The sequence below is a fragment of the Temnothorax longispinosus genome, chromosome 3, assembly GCF_030848805.1.
Source record: "Temnothorax longispinosus isolate EJ_2023e chromosome 3, Tlon_JGU_v1, whole genome shotgun sequence".
Lineage (NCBI taxonomy): Eukaryota > Metazoa > Arthropoda > Insecta > Hymenoptera > Formicidae > Temnothorax > Temnothorax longispinosus.
Window position 1 is genome coordinate 19757126 of NC_092360.1, and position 25996 is coordinate 19783121.

At 38.2% G+C, this 25996-nt stretch overlaps 1 protein-coding gene and 1 pseudogene across 2 annotated transcripts in view; one reads left to right on the forward strand and one right to left on the reverse strand.

Moving 5' to 3' along the window:
• The window catches only part of LOC139810405 (uncharacterized), a 325546-nt gene that overhangs the window by 42160 nt on the left and 257390 nt on the right, over window positions 1–25996 (forward strand). The window lies entirely within an intron of this gene.
• LOC139809744 (uncharacterized) lies at window positions 84–8190 on the reverse strand (annotated as a pseudogene).

Below are 25996 nucleotides of genomic sequence, written 5' to 3' on the forward strand. Positions count from 1 at the left end.
GCACTTTGATTCAAATGGCGCGTGATAAATCTACTGTAATCCAGGTCCTTGAGGAAACGATGAATGGCGCACAATCTTCACACTTCTTCGACGCAATCATATATTAAGTATACACAGCATGTATCATCTTCAAATGCCTTCTTAGTTTGTTTTTTTAGTTTTCGTCTTTCTCGTTTTTTTTCCTTTTCCTCTTTCTCTCTATCTGTCTCTTTCCGGTATGACGATCTAGTACGACGCCAATCCGACACCGGGCGGTGTCGGCACGACCACCGTATGTTGCGGCACAACAAGCGGCGCCGGCGGTGCTAATGGATGTCCAACCAGGACTGCCGCCGCTGCCGGTATCGGCAGGACACCGGATTGCGGTATAGCTGACGGTGTGCTAATTTGTGTCGGTGGGCCTTCGGCTGCGTGTTTGCGTAAGTGTCGCAGCATGTTGCCCTTCTCGACGAAGGTCTTGCCGCAATCCGGGCAACTGTGCGGCCGCTCGTCTGAATGCGAGCGCCGGTGCGAGACTAAGTGTCCTTTGCACATGAAATCTTTGGGGCACAGGTCGCAGCGGAACGGCCTCTCGGCGTTGCTGCCCTTGTTGTGCGAGCGCATATGGAAGAGGAGATTGCCCTTCAGCGGGAAACTCTTGCCACATTCTGTGCACACGAACGGACGTTCACCGGTATGGCAACGCATATGATTCACGAGATTCTCCTTTCTTGTGAATGGTTTGGAGCATACGTTGCAACAGTGTGAGGAATCTCCGGTATGTTGACGAAGATGATTATTTAGATGTTCTTTCCTAGTGAACGTCCTCTGGCAAAACTCACACCTATGTGGAGATTCGCCAGTGTGGATGCGCACATGATTCGTCAAATGCTCCTTACGAGTAAATGACTTGGAGCAGAAGTGGCATCGATGTGGCGATTCGCCTGTGTGTTGACGCACGTGATTGGTCAAATGTTCCTTCCGCGTGAAGGATTTGGTGCAATACTGGCACTTGTGCGGTGACTCACCCGTGTGCTGCCTGACGTGGTTCACCAGGTGATCCTTCCGCGTAAATGCTTTCGGACAGTACGAACAGCGGAAGGGCGTCTCCCCTGTGTGTTGGCGGATGTGGTTAACAAGGTGTTCCTTTCTGGTGAACGATTTGGAGCAGAAGCCGCATCGGTGTGGAGACTCACCCGTGTGCTGGCGAACGTGGTTCAGGAGGTGTTCCTTTCGCGTGAACGTCTTCGAGCAGAAGTCACAGCGGTGCGGCGTCTCGCCCGTATGCCACATTATGTGGTTCGTGAAGTGCTCCTTCCTCGTAAACGACTTACCGCATATTTCACAACGGAACGGCGTGTCGTTTGTGTGCGAGCGCATATGGTTTGCGAGATGCTCTTTGCGCGTATATTTCTTGCCGCAAGCTTGGCAATGATGAGGGGTTTCTCCTGTATGCCACATAACATGGTTCCATAAAGTGTTCTTTGCGAGTAAAGCTCTTGCAAATATCACATCGATGTGGAGTCTCACCAGTGTGTTTGCGAACGTGATTTACCATATGTTCTTTTCGGGTAAATGTCTTCGAACAGTATTGACATCTATATGGCGTCTCGCCAGTATGACATCTCGTGTGGTTATCCAAATGCTCTTTGCGCGCGAAACTCTTGCCGCAGACCGTGCAATTGTACGGTTTGTCGGTGGCATGTCTCTTCATATGACGTTCCAGCGAAGGCGCATTCGCAAAGACGTGAAAGCAAACGGTGCAGGTGAACATGGATCCTCCTAGATGACATTTGCCGTGACGTGTTAGATCGTTCGCATTTGAGAACGCTTTGCCGCATACCTGACACGTGAATGGCTTTCTCTCGGTATGATATCTGCGATGTACAATAAGCTGATAACGAAACTGGAAGATCTTTCCGCATATCTCGCAAGCGTGGCTGCCAACCGACACGGGCGATGCGCTCGGGCCAGGCGTTGCTTCGCCGTCGCTCGACTTTATATCGAATTTGTTCAATTGGACCTGCTGCACGATTGGCGTGCCATTCTGTATCGTGGTAACTGTCTGTGTAGGCACAGTGCTGCCCACTAAAGTCGTTCCAGCCACTGATGTGAATCCGGCCCGGTTTTTCGCGCATGCGCCCCCCTCCACTGCGCACACAGAGTGACGCTCGGTCTATCGGTGTGTCGCCAGCGCTCGGCAGTGCCGAGCGAGAGGGAGAATATTACTCTCTCCTTGTCGCTCTCACTTAGCTCGCGCGCTCGACTGTCTATAATGCGACCGTTGGGCGCAAAAGTCTCGGGTCTTGGCGCGAAAGTGACGGGTTCGTCGAAGGAGGTTAGAGGTTACATATGTAACCTACACAAGGTAAGTTAGTAAGTATAACACTTATTTATATATTTGTGCATGCTGCATGATGGATTCTGTTGGTCAAGGAGCTATTAAGAAACGTAGAAGTAGAGAATTTCAAAATGCTTGGCTAGATGAAAATATCTTTAAAGGATGGTTAGCTCCTCATTCTGCAGAAAATAAAGCGCTTTGTATTGCATGCAATAAAACGATCAGATGTTGCAGAACAAATTTAGTTGAACATTCACAAACGGTCAGACATATCGAGAACATAAAATCTTGTAATTATAAGACTGCTGATAATATTGATACCGAAAATAGTTTGTCACATAAAAATCGTCAAACGCGCAGAAATTAAATCAGCAACTTTTTTTTCCGAGCATAATATAGCCTTTCAATGCGCGGATCATTTATCACCTTTGCTAAAAGACATTTTTAAAGATCCCAAAGTTCTGCAAGATTTTTCACTAGCTCGAAATAAGTGCGCAAATATTGTTAAAAATGTCACTGCAAAACGGGAAATTGAGACAGTAGTAAACCATTTAAAAACTTGTAAATTTTCTATTTTAATAGATGAGAGTACGGATATCTCAGATACTAAATTAATGTGCCTTCTTGTTCGATATGTATCACCTTCGAATAAAAAAATTACAACTCAATTATTAGAATTATTATCTTTAGATGCAAGAGATTGTTCCGCGAATAAAATTTTTGAAGAATTTAAAAAATGCTTAGAAGAAAAACATATACCTATAAAAAATATTGTTGGAATGGCATCCGATAATGCGTCAGTTATGATTGGACGCAAAAATTCTTTTATGAGTCGTCTTAAAGAAGAAGTTCCAAATTTAGTAACACTGAATTGTATTTGCCATTCATCCGCGATTGTAGCCAGTAAAGCTTGCAAAAAGTTACCTTCTTCTTGTGAAGATTTGATTAGAGGAGCCACTTATATTTCGGGCAGTGCGAAGAGATGTGCAATATTGGGTGAATTCCAAGATTTTTTTCAAATTGAACAAAAAAAAATATTAAAATTGTCAGAAACTAGATGGCTTTGTTTACAAAAGTGCGTTGTTAGACTCTTAGAAAATTGGGAAGTTTTGAAAAGTTATTTTTGTTAGCAACAGTAGAAGATAAATTAAAATCCGCGGAAAATATATTACAATATTTAAATGATAATTCCATTAAAGCATATTTGTTGTTTCTCAAATACGCATTAAATTATTTTAATAATTTTAACGCACTATTTCAATCGCGTAACATTTTAATCCATAAATTATACGAAAGCAGTCAACAAGTAATTCGTCAATTAGCCGACAATTTTTTAAAGTACGATAATGTAGAAAATATTTCAATTTCAGATTTAGATAATAATGTAGAACATATAGATAACATACGTATAGGACCGGAATGTGATACTTTTTTAGAAACATTATCTTTGGAATGCGCGCAAGAAATTAAATTGAAATGTTTGGACTTCTATGTTACGGCAGTTCGAGAAATGCTAAAGCGTCTACCTTATAACGATGAATTTTTTAAACAGTTAAGTTTTCTAGATCCTAAAATTGCTCTTTATAAAGAAGGTAGAAATAAAATTAAATATTTAACTCATATTGCTAAGCAAGTAGAACATGTTAACATATCAGATTTAGCTTTCGAGTGGGACATATTACCATCAAGTTTTGACGAACAACAAAAAATACAGTTAGCTTCTTTACAAATAGATGAAATGTGGAATAATATATTACAATGTAAAAATTTTGACGGGAAAAAGTTGTTTCCAAATTTAGAATTATTAATTGAAATAGTCCTTTGTTTTCCTCATTCCAATGCCGAGGCTGAAAGAATATTTTCTATTGTTACAGATGTAAAAAGTAAGAAAAGAAATCGATTGTGTAATAATACTCTTTCTTCAATTTGTGTAATTCGATCAAGTCTTCAAGCTAAAAACATTAATTGTATGAAATTTGAACCTGACGCGAGGCATTTTGAACTGCATAATACGCAAAATTTATATAAGAACCAATGCACATCTGATAATGCTTAATATTTTTTGTATTATTTTGCATAATACTTTTGAATTTTTACATCTAGCCCATCTAACCTCTATTTTCTTTCTGCATGCTGCACATTATTATTAATTTTTATTTTATTTTTCAGCGTTTAATTACTACACATATTAAATGTTTATTTTGTTTTTCAGAGTTTATTTTTCATATATTATCTATATATTTTTAATAAAATATGTGATAAAAATGTGATAAAATAGTAATAAGTGTGTGATAAAAGCCAAAGATGCAATATTTTATTTTGTAAATTATTTTTTATTTCTGTTATTGAACATGTTTTAAAAATTTATTGTACCATGTTGATTACAAATAATTTTATTTTATTACTAAATGTGCTATTTTTCTGTATTAATTTGAAAATTTTTCTACTTATGTTAATTTATTACAATATTTATAAAATATGTTTATTTTGTACTTTAGAAATGTATTTCTTTTTTTTAATGAAAACTGGTAAGGTTTTTGGCAGTTTTCCTTACCCTTGCAACGAATGTTGGTTTTCTTTAATAATTCTGCCAAATTAAATATCTTATTTTGAGTCATTATTTGTTTTCTCGAAATTATTTCAGCTCCCTTTTCCTTCTTTCAGCGTATCTTTAATTCCATTATTGTTAAATATACATGAATCTGAGTTGCTGTTGCACGATAATCAAAGAACGATCTTTGGAATAATGTAGAGATGTAAAAATAATTAATAAACATTAAAAAATTGCAGTAAAAAATTATGTTGATCCCTCTTGCAGAAATTTTCATGCTTTGACCTATACTAAAGCCGGGATTTAGTTGCACATTTCGGGCCGATTCCTGAGGCGACGCCGACGCCTTTTATACCCCCATTACCGCTCGAGGCTCAGCGGCCGAGCCGCCGATCGCTCACGTGACGCGTAATCTCAGGCGAAGTATTCTCGCTATTTGTAGAATAAATTTTAATCTACTTTTGTTTTATATGATTCACGCTTGTTGAAGTATAAAAAATTGAAATTTATACATGTAATATGTGTATATAATGTATGTAAGGTACAAGAGGGTGGCAGTGTGGTCTTGTGGTAAAGCGCCAGACTCGTAATCCCGAGGACCTGGGTTTGAGTCCACCTGACCACAGGAATTTTTAATTTCAAACTGCCACCCCCCGCACGACTGGGGCTCGTGCGGAGAAACTGGGCTATCTTTCGGAGGAGAAATGCATGGTGGTCATTTTATTGATTAATTCTTCTACATACCTGATCAGGTCTGTGTTGGTCTTATTTAAAAATTAAATTTAAAATTGGTCGTCAAGCTAGGGGAGCTTGGGAGTTTTTTTTTTTTTTTTTTTTTAATACTTCAACAAACGGCGCTTTTATTAAAAAAAAAACTCCCAAGCTCCCCTAGCTTGACGACCAATTTCAAATTTAATTTAATTTAATTTAATTTCAGAAATGCCAAGAGCGAGCATTAACACTGGAGAAAGAGCCTTACATGAAGTTTCTTATACTTTTAAATACAAAGAAGTACATTTAATTTCTCCATGTCTCCTCCGAAAGATAGCCCAGTTTCTCCGCACGAGCCCCACTCGTGCGGGAGGTGGCAGTTTGGAATTAAAAATTCCTGTGGTCAGGTGGACTCGAACCCGGGTCCTCGGGATTACGAGTCTGGCGCTTTACCACAAGACCACACTGCCACCCTCTTGTACCTCACATACATTATATACACATATTACATGTATAAATTTCAATTTTTTATACTTCAACAAGCGTGAATCATATAAAACAAAAGTAGATTGAAATTTATTCTACAAATAGCGAGAATACTTCGCCTGAGATTACGCGTCACGTGAGCGATCGGCGGCTCGGCCGCTGAGCCTCGAGCGGTAATGGGGGTACAAAAGGCGTCGGCGTCGCCTCGGGAATCGGCCCGAAATGTGCAACTAAATAATGTGAATCATTATTAATTGTAGGCCAAACAAAAAAATACGTGTCTTCTCTTTTACGGAATTTTTTTCGGAAAGGAATTGTTAAAAAAATAGGATCGTATAGGTCAAAGCATGAAAATTTCTGCAAGAGGGATCAACATAAATTTTTACTACAATTTTTTTATGTTTATTAATTATTTTTACATCTCTACATTATTCCAAACATCGTTCTTTGATTATCGTGCAACGGCAACTCAGATTCACGCCGAGATACCGAGAAAGCATTTCCAGCTAGGGATGGGCGATACTGTATCGATATTTTGAATATCGATACTTTTGGGCTGTAATATCAATATTTTGTATCGATATTTTACATTCCGATATTAGCCTGTATCGATATTCGAACATGAATATCGAACTTTCGATACAGTCCATAATTCGACGGATATATCTTCCTCGCCTGATCGTGAGTGTATACCGTCAATTGCGCACGCAGCAGCTACTTGGCATGTGATAGTTGTGATTGGTTACCAATTACGTGTCTAGCACGGGTTGGCGCAAATTTTGCGCGGCACGTGAATGGCTGCCATAAGTATTATGTGCCGTGAGAAATCTGTAATAAGATAGTAGAGTTAAAAGAAAAGTGTTGCAACTACTCTGACCGCGACTGTACATTGTCAATTTGTCAACTTTCTATTTAATCATTTACAAGGAACATGTACCTTCTTTTGTTCTCTGTTTGCGTGAATTTTGTATCCAAATTTATTACAATTAGCATAAAACTACTTGTCGCATATGTATCTGTCATAATTGATTTCTCCTTTTCAAACAATAACTTGATCTCCATGCCGTTTGCAATACTGTGACTTTATATTTAAGATAATTAGTGTATATTAATAGTGTATTTCTGTAACTTTTTTTATCATTATAACACATAGGTAAATAACTAATCGAAGAAAACAAACTTAACAATGACGACGGATTAGCGGGCTGCTTTGTGTGTTCTCAAAATTAAATTAAAATATAACTAATAATAGAGGTATCGACAGTATCGATACTGTTAAATATCGATATTTTTCGCCCGATATTTTTAGTGTATCGATATTCTTATTTATGATACGTATCGATACGAAATATCGATATTTCTCTTGTATTGCCCATCCCTATTTCCAGCGTAATAACATCGTCGATCGCGCGAGCTAAGTGAGAGCGACAAGGAGGGAGTAATATTCTCCCTCTCGCTCGGCACTGCCGAGCGCTGGCGACACACCGATAGACCGAGCGTCACTCTGTGTGCGCAGTGGAGGGGGGCGCATGCGCGAAAAACCGGGCCGGATTCACATCACTGGCTTCCAGCTGCAATCTCGCTCTGCAGCTTTCCAAAAACCTCGTGATACGCCAAGAGTTGGTTAATATCTTCCACATTAACCTTGTACATATTTTGTACCATTTCAACGCCGAGAGTCTTGGCTAAATCTTGCTCGTTTCCTGCGCTGATTTTGACAACCGATCCATCTGCTGTCCTCACGTCCATCATGTGTCCCCCTGGTTTCAAGTCAGGGACTTGAAATTGGGTCATATTCAGTTGTCGCAACTCTTTCTCTTTCTCGGGTTTCTCGGAGTTGTTCTGGCTTCCTCCCTCGGTAGTGGAGTTACCGCTGATGTTGACCCCGATCTGTTACTGCTGCTGTTGTTGCTGCTGCTGCTGTTGCATCAAGCTCTGTTGAAGATCTTGGGGTGGTTGTAATTGCAGATCGCATTGAACTTGACAATGAACCTGATTGTCGCTGCAACGCTCGGTGGTGCAACCACCGCCCTCGTCCTTGACTTTGTTGTCGTCTCGCTGCGCGTTCTGGCTATGCGCCGTTGGCCCATTGTTCTGAGCGTTTTGATGATTCGGCATCTGATGATGAAACTGCTGCTGATCACTCTTATATTTCCACTTAATTCTTGAATTTTATTAAGAAAGATTCTCCGTTCTTCATTTTTCTCTTTTTTTAATATTGTCAACTCTTGACTCTTGACTCACTGATGATGATTGATGCGCGGCTGTTGCTGATGATGCGAGCTGGAAGTCAACGCCATTTCCTGGTTCAGTGAAGAGGCTGGCTCTTTGGAGGATGATGCCTCCCCACCGCCACCACTCCTATGCGAGGAGTTGTGGTGGGAATGGTGGTAGACCGAGACTTGAGGTAGCGGTCCGGGAGAAAACAGATTGGTGAGGACCCAATACTTAGCTACCGAGGAGGCTACCGAGAAGGCTAACGCTACGGCAGTACTTACACGCAGGTCCGCGGATGAATGGGGAGTACTCCCTACATTGCCAAGACTCGCGGTCGCAGTAGCCAAACCACCTGGGTATGAAGGACAACCACTTTGACCCGCGTTTACATCCTCTTGTTGTGCCTGCGTAGTCGCTGGCAATGCATGCTGCTCACCATTCATCTTCGCTCACTGAAGAATATTAATTAAACGTGTCTGACACACTTCATTTCTCATCGTGGTGCGCGGTGCCGTCGGCGGTTCTCGCATCTCGGTTCTCCGTGGTTCTCCGTCAGCTCCGGGGGCCGCCTCCTCCTCGCCTCCTCTGGCACAAAAACCACCTGGGTCCGTGTTCTTAGCTGGTCAATCGCCGGGGCCTCGCGGCCCGCCTTTTTCCCCGGGGTGCCCCGCCCCTAGTCGGGCCCCGGGCGGCGCCAGACAGGTCCCCCGCCCCTTGACTGAGCTTCGCACACAATAACATTTTGTCCCTCAGTGGAATCTGAGAAAGGAGTTTCCTATCATCGGATTGTTCTAGCGACTCTCCATTAATAAATAAATCGAGCTTCACATTTGTCCCGCTTGCTTTGATCCTGCGTAATATTTGACGTCTCAATGAAGCTAAAGTGTCATTACTGTGTGTAAAGATATCTATGTCGTCGACATTTTGACCGGGACTCGCAAAACGAATAACGAGTGATAAATGTTTCCCACGAGCTGCTCTATGTAATGGTAATATTTTTCGTTCCCCTGAAAAAGCTGTGTCGCATTCGTTTATGTATTCCTGTAAAACTTTTATAACGCGACACATTTTTATGGCTTCCATTTTAATCTTATTTGTCATTTGTTCCTCACGCTCCTCCTTTCCGTCCAGAAATACTCTGCTCAAGACAGTCACGATATCATAATGAGCTTTCAATCTGTCCATACATTCCGCTATATACGTTTCGTGAAATGCCAAAACGGACGACTGCAATCGCGGTCCTAAATTGGTGTTCGTTAATACTCTCCACAAATAATCAGTTCCAATTAAATCCACATCATCCATGAGAAATGTTCTACGTTTCAGTTTCAATTTTTCTTCCTTAGAATTAACAGCTTCAAAAAATTTTTCATAACATTTAATACCGCTTTCTGTAAGTAATGTCGGGTCTAATTGCAGTATATTGTTTTGAAAAAAATCCTTGTTAATTGCTGGATCCAGATCCGGTTCGTCACCCATAAGTTTGGAAAACCATTTGAAGCACGCCTCGCGATCCGAAACAAATACACCTTGCTCAGCTAAACATTGCCAAATTTGTTCCGCTTGATCAGCACATAACCCGGGGCGTGCCCGGGGCCGCATCAACCACTGTGGTTTCATGGCGCCGAGGGACTTTTGCAGATGCAAGAATAGAGCTTGCAAAAAGAACTGCAGCTGCATAAAAAAGGACCTATTATGCATAAAAACGTGCTGGTGCATAAGCCGTGCTGGGCGTAAATGCCAAAACGTAAGCAGTATAATGAGAAATAATACAGTGACTGCAATACTGTGGAATTTTTTAATACTTCTGTAATAAGTAACTTCACTTTTGTTGCCCAGTATAAATTAATTATATAATTAATGTTTTTTATTTTAGATATCAAAGGAAACCATCGAGGTCACCGAGGCTGCCAGCGGCAGCGGCACGTCTCAAGCGACAAGTGGACCATCGAGCTCCAATGCAGAATCGACATCCGTCGGCGGGGCCCGACCGAAAGATCTACCGAAAAGATCTAAAACACAAGCAACCTTAAAACAGATTCAGCAACTGACAAGACCTATAAAAGCAGAGTTACATTTACAAAAAGGAATCATTGAAGAAGCAAAAGAAGCAACGTGGTTCCAAAACTCCCAAGCTCCCCAAGCTTGACGACCAATTTCAAATTTAATGTCTCCTCCGAGAGATAGCCCAGTTTCTCCGCACGAGCCCCACTCGTGCGGAAAATGCAGTTTGAAATATAACCGAGGTCGCCCAGGCTGCCGCACTGAGCAGCGGCACTGAGGAAGCAAGCTCCTCAGCTGATGATCATCTTCAGACCCGTCAATTGCGTGAATTGCGTGACGTCCATGAAAAAACAAAGAATGAACTTCAGACCTTAAAAAAACTTTTGCAGGAATCAGAGGAATCACGTGAAAAAAAGGTAAGCAGTATAATGAGAAATACTGTAATAAGTAACTTCACTTATGTTGCCCAGTATAAATTAATTATATAATTAATGTTTTTTTATTTTAGATATCAAAGGAAACCACCGAGGTCGCCCAGGCTGCCGCACTGAGCAGCGGCACTGAGGAAGCAAGCTCCTCAGCTGATGGTCATCTTCAGACCCGTCAATTGCGTGAATTGCGTGACGTCCATGAAAAAACAAAGAATGAACTTCAGACCTTAAAAAAACTTTTGCAGGAATCAGAGGAATCACGTGAAGAAAAGGTAAGCAGTATAATGAGAAATACTGTAATAAGTAACTTCACTTTTGTTGCCCAGTATAAATTAATTATATAATTAATGTTTTTTATTTTAAATATCAAAGGAAACCACCGAGGTCACCGAGGCTGCCAGCGGCAGCGGCACGTCTCAAGCGACAAGTGGACCGTCGAGCTCCAATGCAGAATCGACAACTTGTTTATAGAGGTGTTTGACGGTTTCACGATGGCGCCGAAAAAATACGTGCCGAGGGACTATTGCAGGTGCGAACATAAAACTTGCAAAAAGAACTGCAGCTGCGTCGAGAAGAAAATTTTATGCGTAAAAACGTGCTGGTGCATAAGCCGTGCTGGGCGTAAATGCCAAAACGTAAGCAGTATAATGAGCAATAATACAGTGACTGCAATACTGTGGAGTTTTGCCGGGTGAATATAAATGACAGAATATTTTTTTTGGGTGAATTTAATGCGATCCAATACTTTTCAATGCGAAGCATCAACCACTGCGGTTTCACGATGCCGCCGAAGAAGAATAGGCTATATTGCAGGTGCCTAACGAGAATTTGCGCCAAGGCCTACAGCTGCAATTGCGCCAACACGGAAAAGTTATGCACAAAAAGTGCTGGTGCATAAAGCGTGCTGGACGTAAATGCCAAAACGTAAGCAGTATAATGAGAAATACTGTAATAAGTAACTTCACTTTTGTTGCCCAGTATAAATTAATTATATAATTAATGTTTTTTATTTTAGATATGAAAGGAAACCACCGAGGTCACCGAGGCTGCCAGCGGCAGCGGCATGTCTCAAGCGACAAGTGGACCATCGAGCTACAATGCAGAATCGACATCCGTCGGCGGGGCCCGACCGAAAGATCTACCGAAAAGATCTAAAACACAAGCAACCTTAAAACAGATTCAGCAACTGACAAGACCTATAAAAGCAGAGTTACATTTACAAAAAGGAATCATTGAAGAAGCAAAAGAAGCAACGTGGTACCAAAACTCCCAAGCTCCCCAAGCTTGACGACCAATTTCGTCTCCTCCGAAAGATAGCCCAGTTTCTCCGCACGAGGCCCACTCGTGCGGAGAATGCAGTTTGAAATATAACCGAGGTCGCCCAGGCTGCCGCACTGAGCAGCGGCACTAAGGAAGCAAGCTCCTCAGCTGATGATCATCTTCAGACCCGTCAATTGCGTGAATTGCGTGACGTCCATGAAATATATCCTGACAAAGATCACATTTTACCTGAGAAGCTACCAAAATATTACGCAGACTTACCTCGACATGAGGCACAATGTAACACGTGTGGTATAACAATTTCGTACTTGTGGAATTTTTCTAATTTAAACAAACATTTAAAGAAGTATCGAAGTCAAATAAATGAGTAAGTACACATTATCATCGAATTAATATTATCAATTAAAACGACTGTCACATATTCTGTTTTTGTGTATATGTTCCGAATCATTCAGAACCAGTTTCTCTTTACGGGTTGCATTATTTTAGACTCACCAAGTTGAACAACCGCCTACGAGGAGGTGTAGGTTTGCATCGGCTAAAGAAAACAGACAATAATTCGATCGTAGGTTCAATACTTAAATATTGTTTAATAAATAATTTATTTATTTGAATAAAATTAATATCTGTCTTGTGTAATTATGTATATAATTAAAATATATTAAATTAACTGTCATTTAATTAAATAAACAAAATTGTACAATTGATTTTATATGTATTTAAACATAATTCAATCTTGTTAAACCAACTAAATATTTCTTTTGATATAAATTAAATATTGTATTTACTGAGACATTATATTTTTGCAGAGTAACAAATATTTGCTTGACAGACCGTGACCGCCGCATATAGTTGGATAAAACCAATTTTTTTAATTTAACTTTTTTTGTTAGTGCACATACGATGGACAATAACGTGAACATTCCACTTGATCTGTTCAGCTATGTCATTTGTTTAACATAATAAATTATTTATTTCCGTGGAAAGTATGGTGTAATGGAATTGACAATCAATACATTGTATTGAATCAGGTCTATTAACTAAATATTGTGTTTATGCAGCAAAATGTTCATCAAAGTGACTAAATTAATTTTCCTCATAACATAATTTGTGCTTATATGCAATTAATTGTTTTTGTACAGTAGCTAAATATTTCATTCGGGTATGGCAATAATTATTCCACCTAATACAGATGAGTATTTTAAATAAATAGAAATGTTTTTGATTTGATCCAATTTATTTATTTTAGTACGTATTTTCTTCAGCATTATCGCATATTTGAATTAACTATAAATTGCATGGTTAAGATAATAAGTTATTCAGTTCACTAAATTAATGTGTCAATAAAATCATATTGTTCTTTTAAATTAGGTGAATCAGTTAATACTACTGACGTATATTTTATACTTAAACATCTAAATATTTCAAGTAAACAAATGATAATGAACTAAACGCGTTTAGTCAGTTTAACAATTTTTTTTCTCAGTGTGGTATAGCCAGTTTAATTACTATGTAAATAAATAAATTTTTATATAGACGCAGAAAATTTACACCTATAATAGTTGGTCCTAAAATTACATTACAAAATTTTTTACAGTGTAGTTGAGACTTTTGTGTCGTCGAGCGAACCATTTTAAAATGCCCTTGTACTGTGTATTATGCGGTAACTCACCCCGCAACGGAAAAAAATCGGTCTCCTATTATAAGTAAGTAAATATATGTAATATTTTGTGTACATAATAGTTGCTTTCAATTTAGATCAAAACTCAGATAATTCTCACTTGTGACATCATAACTCAGTTAAATGCACGTTCTTTTTGCATGCTGGCAAGTAAGATTCAACCAAGTTTTTATTCTGGTAATATTAATAGATGGTTAATATGTCCGCTCCTGATAATATTATATTGAGATCTCAAAATCTCGGGTACTCGCAACTCGTGCATTCGCGTGAATGAGTCATGGTGCGTCTCGCTCCGCGCGTACTTAACGCGAGACACTACCGTGTCTCTTGATATGAATATTATATGAAATAATATTATTTAATGTTATAAAAATATTTTAAATTTTTGAGAATAAACTATCAAATAAACTATTTTTAATTTAATAATTAAAAAATTTATAAATATTTAATGAATAATAGTTCTAAAATTAATGTTATGAATGGTTATAAATATTGTCTATTAATCAGTGTAAAGGATATGTGAGAACATGAAAAAAATTATAAATGTTTCGTATTCCTCATATTTATTACGGTTCGAGCATGTATAGCGCGATCATTGTGTCAAGTCATAACATCGTTTCACTTACTGGCGATATAATTCTCAATTTGCTGTATAAAAAATTAAGTAAACTGAGTACTGCTAAGTGTACAAATGGGTAGGTCAATCACTCAACTATCATCAATGGGAGCATGAGCTCCATTTTTGGCTAGAACATTTGAAAATATATCATTGTAAAGGGTCTGGGGTCCGCTGGACCCCAGGGGGCATTTAAGGGTTAATTTTATAACTTGTTTTAATTAGATAAACAGGAAAGAAAAAAGTGTAAATATAATAAGAAATAAACTTTTTTATCCAGATTTAATAAAACCTAAGAGATGGCTCTAGATTTAGTAATTAAAAATAAAATTAAATATAAAAACATCGAACTGTTTATGCGTGTTCAAGTCCCTGCAGTCAGTCTGAATCTAATTGACAATTGTGTATACCGTATAAGGTATGTGTCTCCTTGTTGTGCTGCTTGCTTGAGTTTGTCCCTCCTCTTCTCCTCGAATCTCTTATCCTTTTTTTTTACATTCAGTTTGCTAACGATTGCTAATATCGACTACGTGTGTATGCGTAGGTATACATGTTATAAAGGTACCGAGCGTACGATTTTCAGCGTGGATCTTCGCTACTCTCATTTGTGTGAGGATGTCTTTTATATATATATATATATATATATATATATATATATATATATATATATATATATATATACACACACACACGTACTCATAGTTTTAGAGCGTAATATATGCGGGGTGTTCCATCATTCTTGCAATTCCAACTTGTTAATATTCACACAATCTTCCTGTTCTTTTTTGTGACTAACAACTGGATATGGACATATCTCATTTTAAGGGATGTCAGAAAGCATCGGTGAATCCTAGGGAGATGTTTTGGTGTTAGAACACCTTCCTCTTCCAAAAAAAAATCAGTTTTGCTGGATCTGTGTAAAAAATTTAGGGAAAAAAATGCATTAAACGTTAAAGCAAAAACACTTGGTCACTGAAATATTTATTATTGCCAAGTAACTAATGTAAAAATATCGAATACTACTTACTATATGTTTAAGGCAAATGAATTATACCAATAAAAAACTTCACGTTGTCTACTATTATAAAAATTTCAATATACTATTTGTATATTTAAACAAAAAATGGTGCAAATTAGAAATTTGCACTTGGTTTCCTCATAGAGGAAGTGATGTCTTAAGATGCTAATACAGCCCTCTGATTGGCTAATGACGCCTTAAGACTATACTTAAGACGATCTTGAAAAAAGACCCGACTATGAATACTGGCCTTAAAGAATGATATATAAAATAGAAATAGAGAAGACTAAAGAATATAATAAAATTAAAAATAGACCGATATCTTAAAATTTACGAAAGTTAAAGCTATTACAGACATTTTTCTAAAAATTAGACCTTTGATCGCGTATAAAGCTGAGTCTAATCAACCAAATCTTAAAGAATTATATATGAAATAGGAATAGAAAAGACTAAAAAATATAATAAAATTAGAAATAGATCGATATCTTTGCGGAAGTTAAAGCATAAACAAACATTTCTGCAAAAATTTAAAATTTTATTAAAAAGAATCCCTTGATTATTAGCAATTTTTTTATTATTTCTATTATATTCTTCAATTTTTTCTATCCCTATTTCATATATAATTCGTTAAGATTTGGTTGATTAATTCTGGAGTTATAGAAATTTCGGTAAATTTGGCACCACACACAGCACACGCACGCACGCACGCACGCACGCACGCACGCACGCACGCACGCACGCACGCACGCACGCACGCACGCACGCACGCACGCACGCACGCACGCACGCACGCACGCACGCACGCACGCACGCACGCACGCACGCACGCACGCACGCACGCACGCACGCACGCACGCACGCACGCACGCACGCACGCACGCACGCACGCACGCACGCACGCACGCACGCACGCACGCACGCACGCACGCACGCACGCACGCACGCACGCACGCACGCACGCACGCACGCACGCACGCACGCACGCACGCACGCACGCACGCACGCACGCACGCACGCACGCACGCACGCACGCACGCACGCACGCACGCACGCACGCACGCACGCACGCACGCACGCACGCACGCACGCACGCACGCACGCACGCACGCACGCACGCACGCACGCACGCACGCACGCACGCACGCACGCACGCACGCACGCACGCACGCACGCACGCACGCACGCACGCACGCACGCACGCACGCACGCACGCACGCACGCACGCACGCACGCACGCACGCACGCACGCACGCACGCACGCACGCACGCCACGCACGCACGCACGCACGCACGCACGCACGCACGCACGCACGCACGCACGCACGCACGCACGCACGCACGCACGCACGCACGCACGCACGCACGCACAGACATTTTTTAAAATTGCAATTTTTCGATGTTTTAGAACATTCTGAACACGTTCAGAAAAACAAAAAAAATTTTTTTTTTTTTTTACGAAAACAGTTTTCTCTAGGAGGAAGCAATAGGAAAAAAATTCTTTGTTTCCAAGATGAAATCTTGAAAGCTTCTATAAGGCACGCTCGTGCAAATTTCTAGATCCAAATAAAGCGAGAAGATGAAAAATTGCTTATTTATCTTGCGAAGTTAATGAGTTCGAAAAAGAACTGACTAAAAGTAACAAAAAAATTAGAGTATTTACCAACTTAATATAGATTTTGACCTTAGGCGAAGACGCACGAATCATTTAAAAAATTATTGACAAATATCCACGACATCCACGACAGATCAAATTCTTTGAAGAAGAATCAAGTTTTTCTATAGAATCTCTTAATAGAAATATACGCGTAATAATTAAACATCGAAACAGAATTGCGCATTGCAGGAGAGAAGAGATAAATAAAATTTTAAATAAATTTTATAACTAAACTATTTCGTTACAAGAAACTGAAAAAAAATTTCTTGTAACAAAATCTATTTTAAGTCAGAAAATTTAATTGTAAAAATTTTATGACAAATTAAATTATAAAAAGAAAATTAAGAAAAAAATTAAAGTATATAACTTTAAAACCGAATAATTCTGAATAGCTCATCTGAAGCATTTTGAAAAGTATTAAAGTTCCTAATAAAAAGAAAAAATTTTAATTTTTTTCAAAAAACAAAAAAAAGAAAAGTGATTTAAAATCAAAATAGTTTTAAGTAGCTCATCTAATTCCTTTCAAAAAGTTCTAGAGTTCCTAATAAGTAAAAAACTGCAAAACCTTAGAATTGTTTTAAAAAATCATCATCAAAACGCAAATGACATTCACGGCAGACCTTCAAAGTCGAATATCTCCTTAAAACTCTCATCAAAACGCCTGCAACTCTACCACTAACTACTAGTGATCCGGCCACTAATTAAGAAGATATTCGAAGATACAACAGATGAAATTCGACTAAGACCTGTTTCACACGTATCCGACACTGGACTACTGACGCTAGGTATCCGATCGCGAAGTGTATGGATTAACATGGGAGCATTTACAGGTTTGTCCGATAACCGATTTGTGAAAACAAAAAAAAATCGATCGGGTACCCGGCATCGGTAGTCCGGCGCCGGATACCTACGTGTGGAACGTCTTAATCTTTCTGTCCGTAAACGGTACGGGCACGGCACGGTTATGTCTAAATCGATCTTAAATCGGAAATATATTCACGGAGGGAGTTCGTTATACGAGTAATATTGATACAAATCTCGCAGCATCGAAATATACGCGTATAATCGATTAAAGATCTAACGATAAAATTATCGTAAACAATATCAAAGAGTAAAACGCATAATTTAATGCATGAAGTACAGACATTCATGGCGTATTAAAAAGTTGAAGAAAGTTACGTGCAACGTGCGTAACTTTCTTTCATTTAAAAAAAAAATGTATAATTTTATGATATAATGAGAAATTCTTTTTCTATACGGCTAATTTGCAAATCCAAGTGTGTTATTTTAACTAAAGCTCTTCTTACACATTTCTTGTCGTTTTGAATGATGCCATTTAACACGGTTAAACATATTAACACGATTAAACGTGTTGATTTAACACGCAACAAAACATGTAAAACGAGCTTCAGTCAAATGTGTTATTTTTAAACGTATATGCGTGTAGAAATAACACACTTGGATTTACAGTGTCTGATAAAACGGCTTGCAATTACAATTAATTACAAAGTATTCTATACATACAATCATTAGTCTATGTATTCTATATAAATCAAAAATGGTATAGTTACTGTAACTGTCTCTACGCATTAAAATATCAAAAGATAAAATTTAAACCAATACCTTGAGTTAAATAACATTTTGTTCTTTTTAATTACCATGTGTCAAAATTTATTATTTTAACACAAATAATGTTATTTTAACTCCATTAACTAGTCAAATTAATAATTAAATTAACATTGTTTTATTAACCCTTTAGAGGCCAGGTTATAAGATAATCTTAAAAGACGTCCCTGACGAGTTTTTTTTTTTAGTCTTTTTTGTTTTTTTTTTTTTTTAGTGTTTTCTCGCTTTCTTTTTTTTTTGTTCTTTTGTTCTTCCTTTTTTTTTTTTTTAATGTACATAATTATGTACACTGACCCCTAAAGGGTTAACGACATATTGAGTAGCAGAGATGGTCTTACTTCGAATTCACGCCGGCGAAACTGGAAACGATCAGTTAGATTACGTGATCGGAGGCACTGTTTGCCGTGTACCAAACCCGCGGCCGACCGACCAATCGCTCGCCGATCCGCGTTAAGTATGCGATCGCGTATACACGTACTCGTTCTCTCGGACCTACTACCGGTTATCACGCTGGCCACGACGGCCTCGCTCCCGTCCGCGTTGCGAAGCGGCAAAACTACTACCTTTTGTAAATCGTGGCAGAAAGGAACGCGAAAAAAGTGGCGAATCCGTGTTAGAATCCGAAGATTCAAGTGGCCTGAAAACTACGCTGGTGCGAACACTGTCGTATTGTATCGAAGAAATCAGGCTATCTCAGGCCCTTGATTCTCTACACAAGTCTCTTTGGGCCTGGGGTCAGAATCAGTTACTGGTCTTGTGATGCGAATATGTAGCCTCTCCCAGTCAAGTCATGCGCCCACTTCCCAGTGGTCTCGCTGGACAGCTGCAATGGGGCTGTTCCGATTCAGTACGGCTTGGTCGCAAGATCTGATGTCGAGTGGCCAGCGCGTTCTGCAGTAACCAAGTGGCGTCAATGGCGATCTGACTGCACTTCTAAGAACCTGTAGTGATACGGGCCCAAGTACCGCTAGTGAGTTGTGGAGCCAAGAAAGGGCACGGTTATCTGGAAACCTCTCGGCTGTCAATCCGTTTGCTCCCCAACACGCAGTAAATATAAAGAAGTTAAGAATGAATCTTCACGCCCAGGTTCTCGGTTGGTCCGGGCACTGAACGTACGATGCGAGATTGATAAAGTCGGTTAGTGCAGAGACACCCACTGACTGCGTAGATGGCCCCGAGAGTAGGCGCTAGTTATCGGGTATAGAAACGATTACGCCTTTTGACGCACGAGACTCATGCCACGAGTACCCGTGGCCTCCAATAACCTTCTTCTTCTTCTTTGTAAATTTTATGGCACCTAATCCTCCTCAAGATCACATAACGGCCAAGAACAAGTCGAATATAATAAATACAGACTCGAAAGATTCAATCCAAACTCAGCGCTGATTGCATCAGCAATCTTCAAAAATTATTCAGGACAAAACACGTCCGAACATGTCCATGGTGTCGACGAGACTTGCCCCCAGTAGCCGTGTCAAATTAAAATAGAAATAAATAGTAATTAGTTATTTCATGAATGGATATCCATATGTGTCAAACGCAGTGCACGGGCACTGCGTTTCAAGCATGCCCCGGCGCCGGGGATCGACTCGCAACGGTGGCGGGATTCGCGTCCGCTTCTCCCACGTTGCAAGGCCGGCCAACTTCGACTCCCCGGCTAAAGTAAAAGATAATCGCATGCTTTAATGGGCTTGGGACCCTTAAAGGGGGGTCGTTCGGCTGATTCGATTCGGAGTCGTATGTCAATAAGACCCCTTCGTCGGGACTGGAATAAGATTGGGCCTGATGATCGATCAAATGATGCTTTCGCTTGAACCGTGACTAACCCATCCTGCGAAAACCCTTTGCAAATGGATTGTTATTGATTTTCAACTTCGCGATGATCTCGTTTTGGTATGCCGTCACCGCGATAAATTCCGTCTCCTTGAAAGCGAACAACGCGGTTGAATGAGTAAAGAGCTCGTTGTAGTTCTTCGCATCGAAGCAACGGACTATCCAGATCCTAGGAACGTATTTGTGCATCGATGTTAATACCACGTTATTATTGGGGTCGTTGATGTTGTACGTGAGCTTCAATTTATTGAAGCTGATTGTCCATCCAGTGGCTCCCCGTCGCCGGACTCTCGGGATGCTTATAAATCCTATAGCCAAAGGGCTGTTGCGGCTCTGCCGGCCCCACGAAACTCCAGCCACCCATATTGCTGTTCTCGCCCCCGTTCTGGTATCCACAGTACTTGTGGCAGCAATCGGAAGCCGGTGCTATCTTCATGAGAACATAATAATTCTCACGCCAGAGGTTTCGATTAAGCAGCTCCACGTTGACTCCGCGCAGCAATGAAGGTTGAAATACCCATTAGCTTGAATTCATCCTCTCGTACCTAATTTGCGTTGTAGAGCGATCGGTGACTGCGCAAAGAGTGGCGATGCCAGTTGCATATTCAGTTCCAGGAGCATCGGTGCATTGTTTGGATCTTGAAGAAACATCTCCGATGATCGTTTCTTCTGCGATACCGTCGGTGTAAGGTATAAGGCAAAGGCAAACACGGAAATGGTCAGAACAAACGTCCAAATCACGTGCAGTTGTAGAATGGAACTCAGACAACCGGTTCTCGCCTACCAGTGATCTACCACAAAACGGGATCAGTGCGATCCGTCGAAACTAGGCGAACTATATGTGTCGTCGGTCGTTCGGCGCCAACACAAGAGACAACTATGTGTCCATGAACCTTTTGTCCTTTCTGCCGCGATTCACAAAAAATAATATGTAAGGTAACAAATAACGTTCACATGATAATTTTAAATGCCATAATCACACTAATCTATTAAGTCAGTTAAAATAAATATTAACTCATTACGCGTTGTTAATCGATTTGTCGTAACTTTCTTTTTCTTTAACCCTTTAGGGGCCACACATCGATCTCATTGGAGTAAAATGTTATAATTTATAAGATAGTCTTAAAAGACGTCCCTGATAAGGTTTTTTTAGTTTTTTTTTGCTTTTTTTAAATGTACATAATTATGTACACAGGCCCCTAAAAAGTTAAAAATGTTCAGATACTGTCTGTCCCTTTTCCGGGTAATCTCAGTAGAGACATCCTGCACTTCTTCAAGCTTCCGATATATTATACATATTTGCCTTTCCGCTGAATCTCGATCAGTCGAACTCAAGATATTAAGATTCTCTAGTGATTCGATAATATTCCAACAACGTTCAGACGAAGAAATTATTAGATTAATGCGTGTACAAATGGCAACAACTGGCTTCTTTTATGTACATTTTATATTAGTGTAAATGTACATTAGTGAAAATAATTTTGTTACACCATTAAATAAAATAATTATAGTAAGTCGCTGAAATATAATTCTGTAAAAAATTTTGACATTTTAGCAATCAGTTTAAGTTCTACATAATTATTTTAATGAACCAACAAAATTATTTACAGATCTATATCTAGCTAAGTTTTTAGATACTTCAGCGAAACCGTACATTGCGTGTACTGCATATATACGGTTTTTTAAATAAAAATATGAGTTATATCGATTTCTTCCTTGCTATGCAGCATCAAGAATGCAGCAGCACAGTGCTGCTTATTAACCCTAGGTATGCACAGTGAAGTCTCCAAGACCCCAGCCCAGCTTCCTTTTTTCGCATTCGTAGAAACTTTTGTCTCATATATTCTTTTCTTTTTACTCGTATATCTCGGAACTCTTTAATTAAATCGACTTTTATGCATTATGGGCCTATTCCTTGATCGATTCTTGATCAATTAAAAAAAATAAATAAACTGAAATTCATTTTTGCTGAAGTTACGATAACAATGGGATGAGGTCTTCGAGACCCTACAATGTATAGGTGTATAAACAAAATAAGACTGTGTATACCTAGGGTTAAAAAAGATAACATGCAATTTATTCACGCTCATGTACAAAGTAACATCGATCACGCAGAAATTGTTGATAATGTTAATACAAAATTCGGTTTTGTGAAGCGCAAACGAAAGCCAGACTTGCAGAGTTTCTTATTCACGCATCATGGAAATGCACGCCCTTAATCTACACATACGAAAAGAACGGTTTTCTGTCTGAAAATAATTTTGTTGCACCATTAAAATAATTATAGTAGGTCGCTGAAGTATAATGATAATGCTGTAAAAATTTTGATATTTTAGTAATCAGTTTGTTTTACATAATTATTTTGATAATGCAACAAAATTATTTTCAGATCTGTATCTGGCTAAATTTTTTGATACCTCAGCAAAACCGTTCTTTCCGTGCACCATTATTCTGTACACTCTTTACAAATATAGAAAAAGGATATCAAAAAATAAAAATGCGTTAAGTCATTACAATGTTAAATTTACGTAAAAATCCATGTACACGGGGAATCTCGAGATTTTTCTCTTTTTCTCTCTTTTTGCGGTAACAAAAACTCACGTTTTCAATTGCGTGTTACGATATCGTATTAAAACTTATGATAAACGTCTGTTTCGGCCAAACTTTAACCGATGACATAATGTGCGCCTTTAATTATCAAAATAAAAATACATAATTATACTCAATGTATACAAAACAGAAAACAATAGACGTTTAGCTTGTACATGTAAGTGAATCTCGTGTATCATTAGTGTATATATTATAAATATGTACTTGGCGCCTTTTTTTGCTTTTTTTGAAAATTACATTTACGTGGTATTATTAACAAAACAATATTTTCACAAGCTCGGACTATTCAGTATATCCGCTATAATCTACTTTTCATTAAAAAATACTCTTTTAAAAAACTATTCATCATCATATACTATAGGTACCAATAAATTCTAGATTTAATAAAAACACCAAATAAATGCTATCATTTATCAAAACTCATTTAACCGATAAGCTTAAAGATGCAATTAATTATATAGATTTAATTTTAATTGTCATATACAAATTATTATAAGAAAAATTCGAATAAATTTAGATTTTGTATTAGACATTTAATCATTATGTCTAATACAAAATCTAGTAAAATATAACGTTTATCTTTATTTTGCATATAATAGTAAAAAGAAAATACCTTATTAATTATTTCGATTCGTGTGGAGGAAAATTATTTAATTTTCAGATCCAATTAAGGTATAAAAGTATTAATACTCGGACACTTAAGAGTAGGCAAATGTACCAATGCCTGGACACGTATCTAGGTCTAAATACCTTTAAAAAAATATATGGAAATAAACATTTGGATACCATAACTAAAGTTTCAAACTACAAAAAAAAATATTTTTATCTTTGATTTTAATTCGCGTTATACTTATTAAATAATGAAGGTGTCCAGATATAGGTATATGTCCGGGTATTGGTACTTTTAACTTAATTTTTAAATGTTGAGCAAGACATAATATGAAGATATTCGACTTCGAGGATGCAACGCGTGAAATTCGACTGTCTGCATAAAAATGTTTTTTTGAAAGTTCTAGACGTTCTGATAAGAGTTCCGTTTTTTAGTAGAACTGTAAGAATTCTGAAAGAAATTTTTATGACCGAAAACGATCCAGTCACTAGTTAGAAGATATTTGACTTCGAAGGTCTGCCGTAACCGTCATTTGCGTAAATTTTGATGATGATTTTTTAAAACAATTCTAAGGTTTTGGAATTTTTTACTTATCAAGAACTCTAGAACTTTTCGAAAAAAATCAAATGAGCTACTTAGAACTATTCTGGCTTATCAGACTTTCACTTTTTTTTTTTTTTAATCAAAAAATTTTTATTTTTATCAAAAACTCTAGTCAAAATTCTTCAGATAAGCTATTTATAACTATTCGGTCTTAAAGTTAGGTGTGAAGTTAACACACCATTTTTTAATTACCTTTTTCATAGTGTTAATCGCCGGAACAGAAATAACAACATGTAACAATATATGTTTATTACACTTACGTTGTTGAGTGTAAAATTATAATATAAATATAATTTAACTGATGTTCTGTAGTGACTGATTCTGATACGTAATAAGAGACGTTAACGATAAAATCTTACATAAAATTAAAATATCTGCCGCTGTGTTATGCCGAAATTATGTGTTACATCGAGTTGGTCGAAATTATAAGTAAAACAGCAGTAAAACCATATTTAGATATTTTGCCCCGACCTGCCATATTTAGATATTTTGATTATTGTTTAAACAAAAAAAAATGTTTTAAGACATTAACATAACTGGAAGTTATTACATTTAAAGATTTTAAAGACACAATTAGAATTATGAAATAATGACCAAATTTATAAATATAACACTTAATACATCACTGATTTATTTTACTTTTGGTTATACAAAACTAAAAATATTTTCTGTTTGTGAAAATACTCAGCCTAAAATAACTAATTGAAATATTATCGCTATGTTTTTGCGAAAATACTATATTTTTTATGCAATAGTATCTTTTGTCACTTTTGCAATAATTGCCGAAAGCTCTCGAAGTACGCCGAGCTCTCAAAGTATTGTCATTGAGAGTACAGAAGCAGCCACGGCATCTGGCGATAAGAAATCATTATAAATCTTTACGATTACTGTCATGTTAAAAGAATCGATACCGTGTTTCTGCCATGCAGATGCATCATATGCTGCTCTGAATGTGCGGAAGGCGTAGACAAATGCGTTTTATAACCAAGAAGTGAGTTCTACTACTTCCCTTGATCTTTATTATGAAAAGTTTTTCTGGTAGACTAGTGCCCTTATATTTGCGAAAACTGTATTAGTAATGTAAAGTTTACTGTATTAAAAATTTCTATACTTACTATTATTTTTATGAAATTTCTATTTGTAAGTTACATATAAAATTATACGGCATGACTTATATGGAAAGGCTCTGTGAAGCTACCGTTTCTTACGGTCAACTTTACCTATCTGCCCCATGTACCAACAAGTCCCGGTCTCCCCTAGCTGCGATGTTAGAGAAATACTTCTGCCATGCAGATGTGCAGTTTCTTGCACTCAATGTGCAAAAATCGCAATCGCAAAAAAATGTCTACATTGTAAACAAGAAGTTAGTGCTACTACATCCCTTTAAAATGGGACAACATTACGGTATCTTATTTCGCTTTATTTCGCGAATGTATAATTAATATACGGGGAGTTGGTATAGACATGCATGTTACATCTATGATAATCGTCTTGAAAATAGGATTTTACTAGGTATAATAGTCGTTCGGTATATACAGATTTCTTTTGCGTTAACAAAGCTGAATTATAACATTCCACAGTTCGACCTCATGTTGGAGATGTGTGGCCCTATTATCTTTCACAAAAAATGTGTTCTTTTCTATATCTGGAAAGACATCACACAAAACCACGGGAAAAGGCTTTTCGGTCAAATTGTCTCAAACTCCTAAATAAAAGAGGGCAAAATAAGACTTTTGGCGCAAAC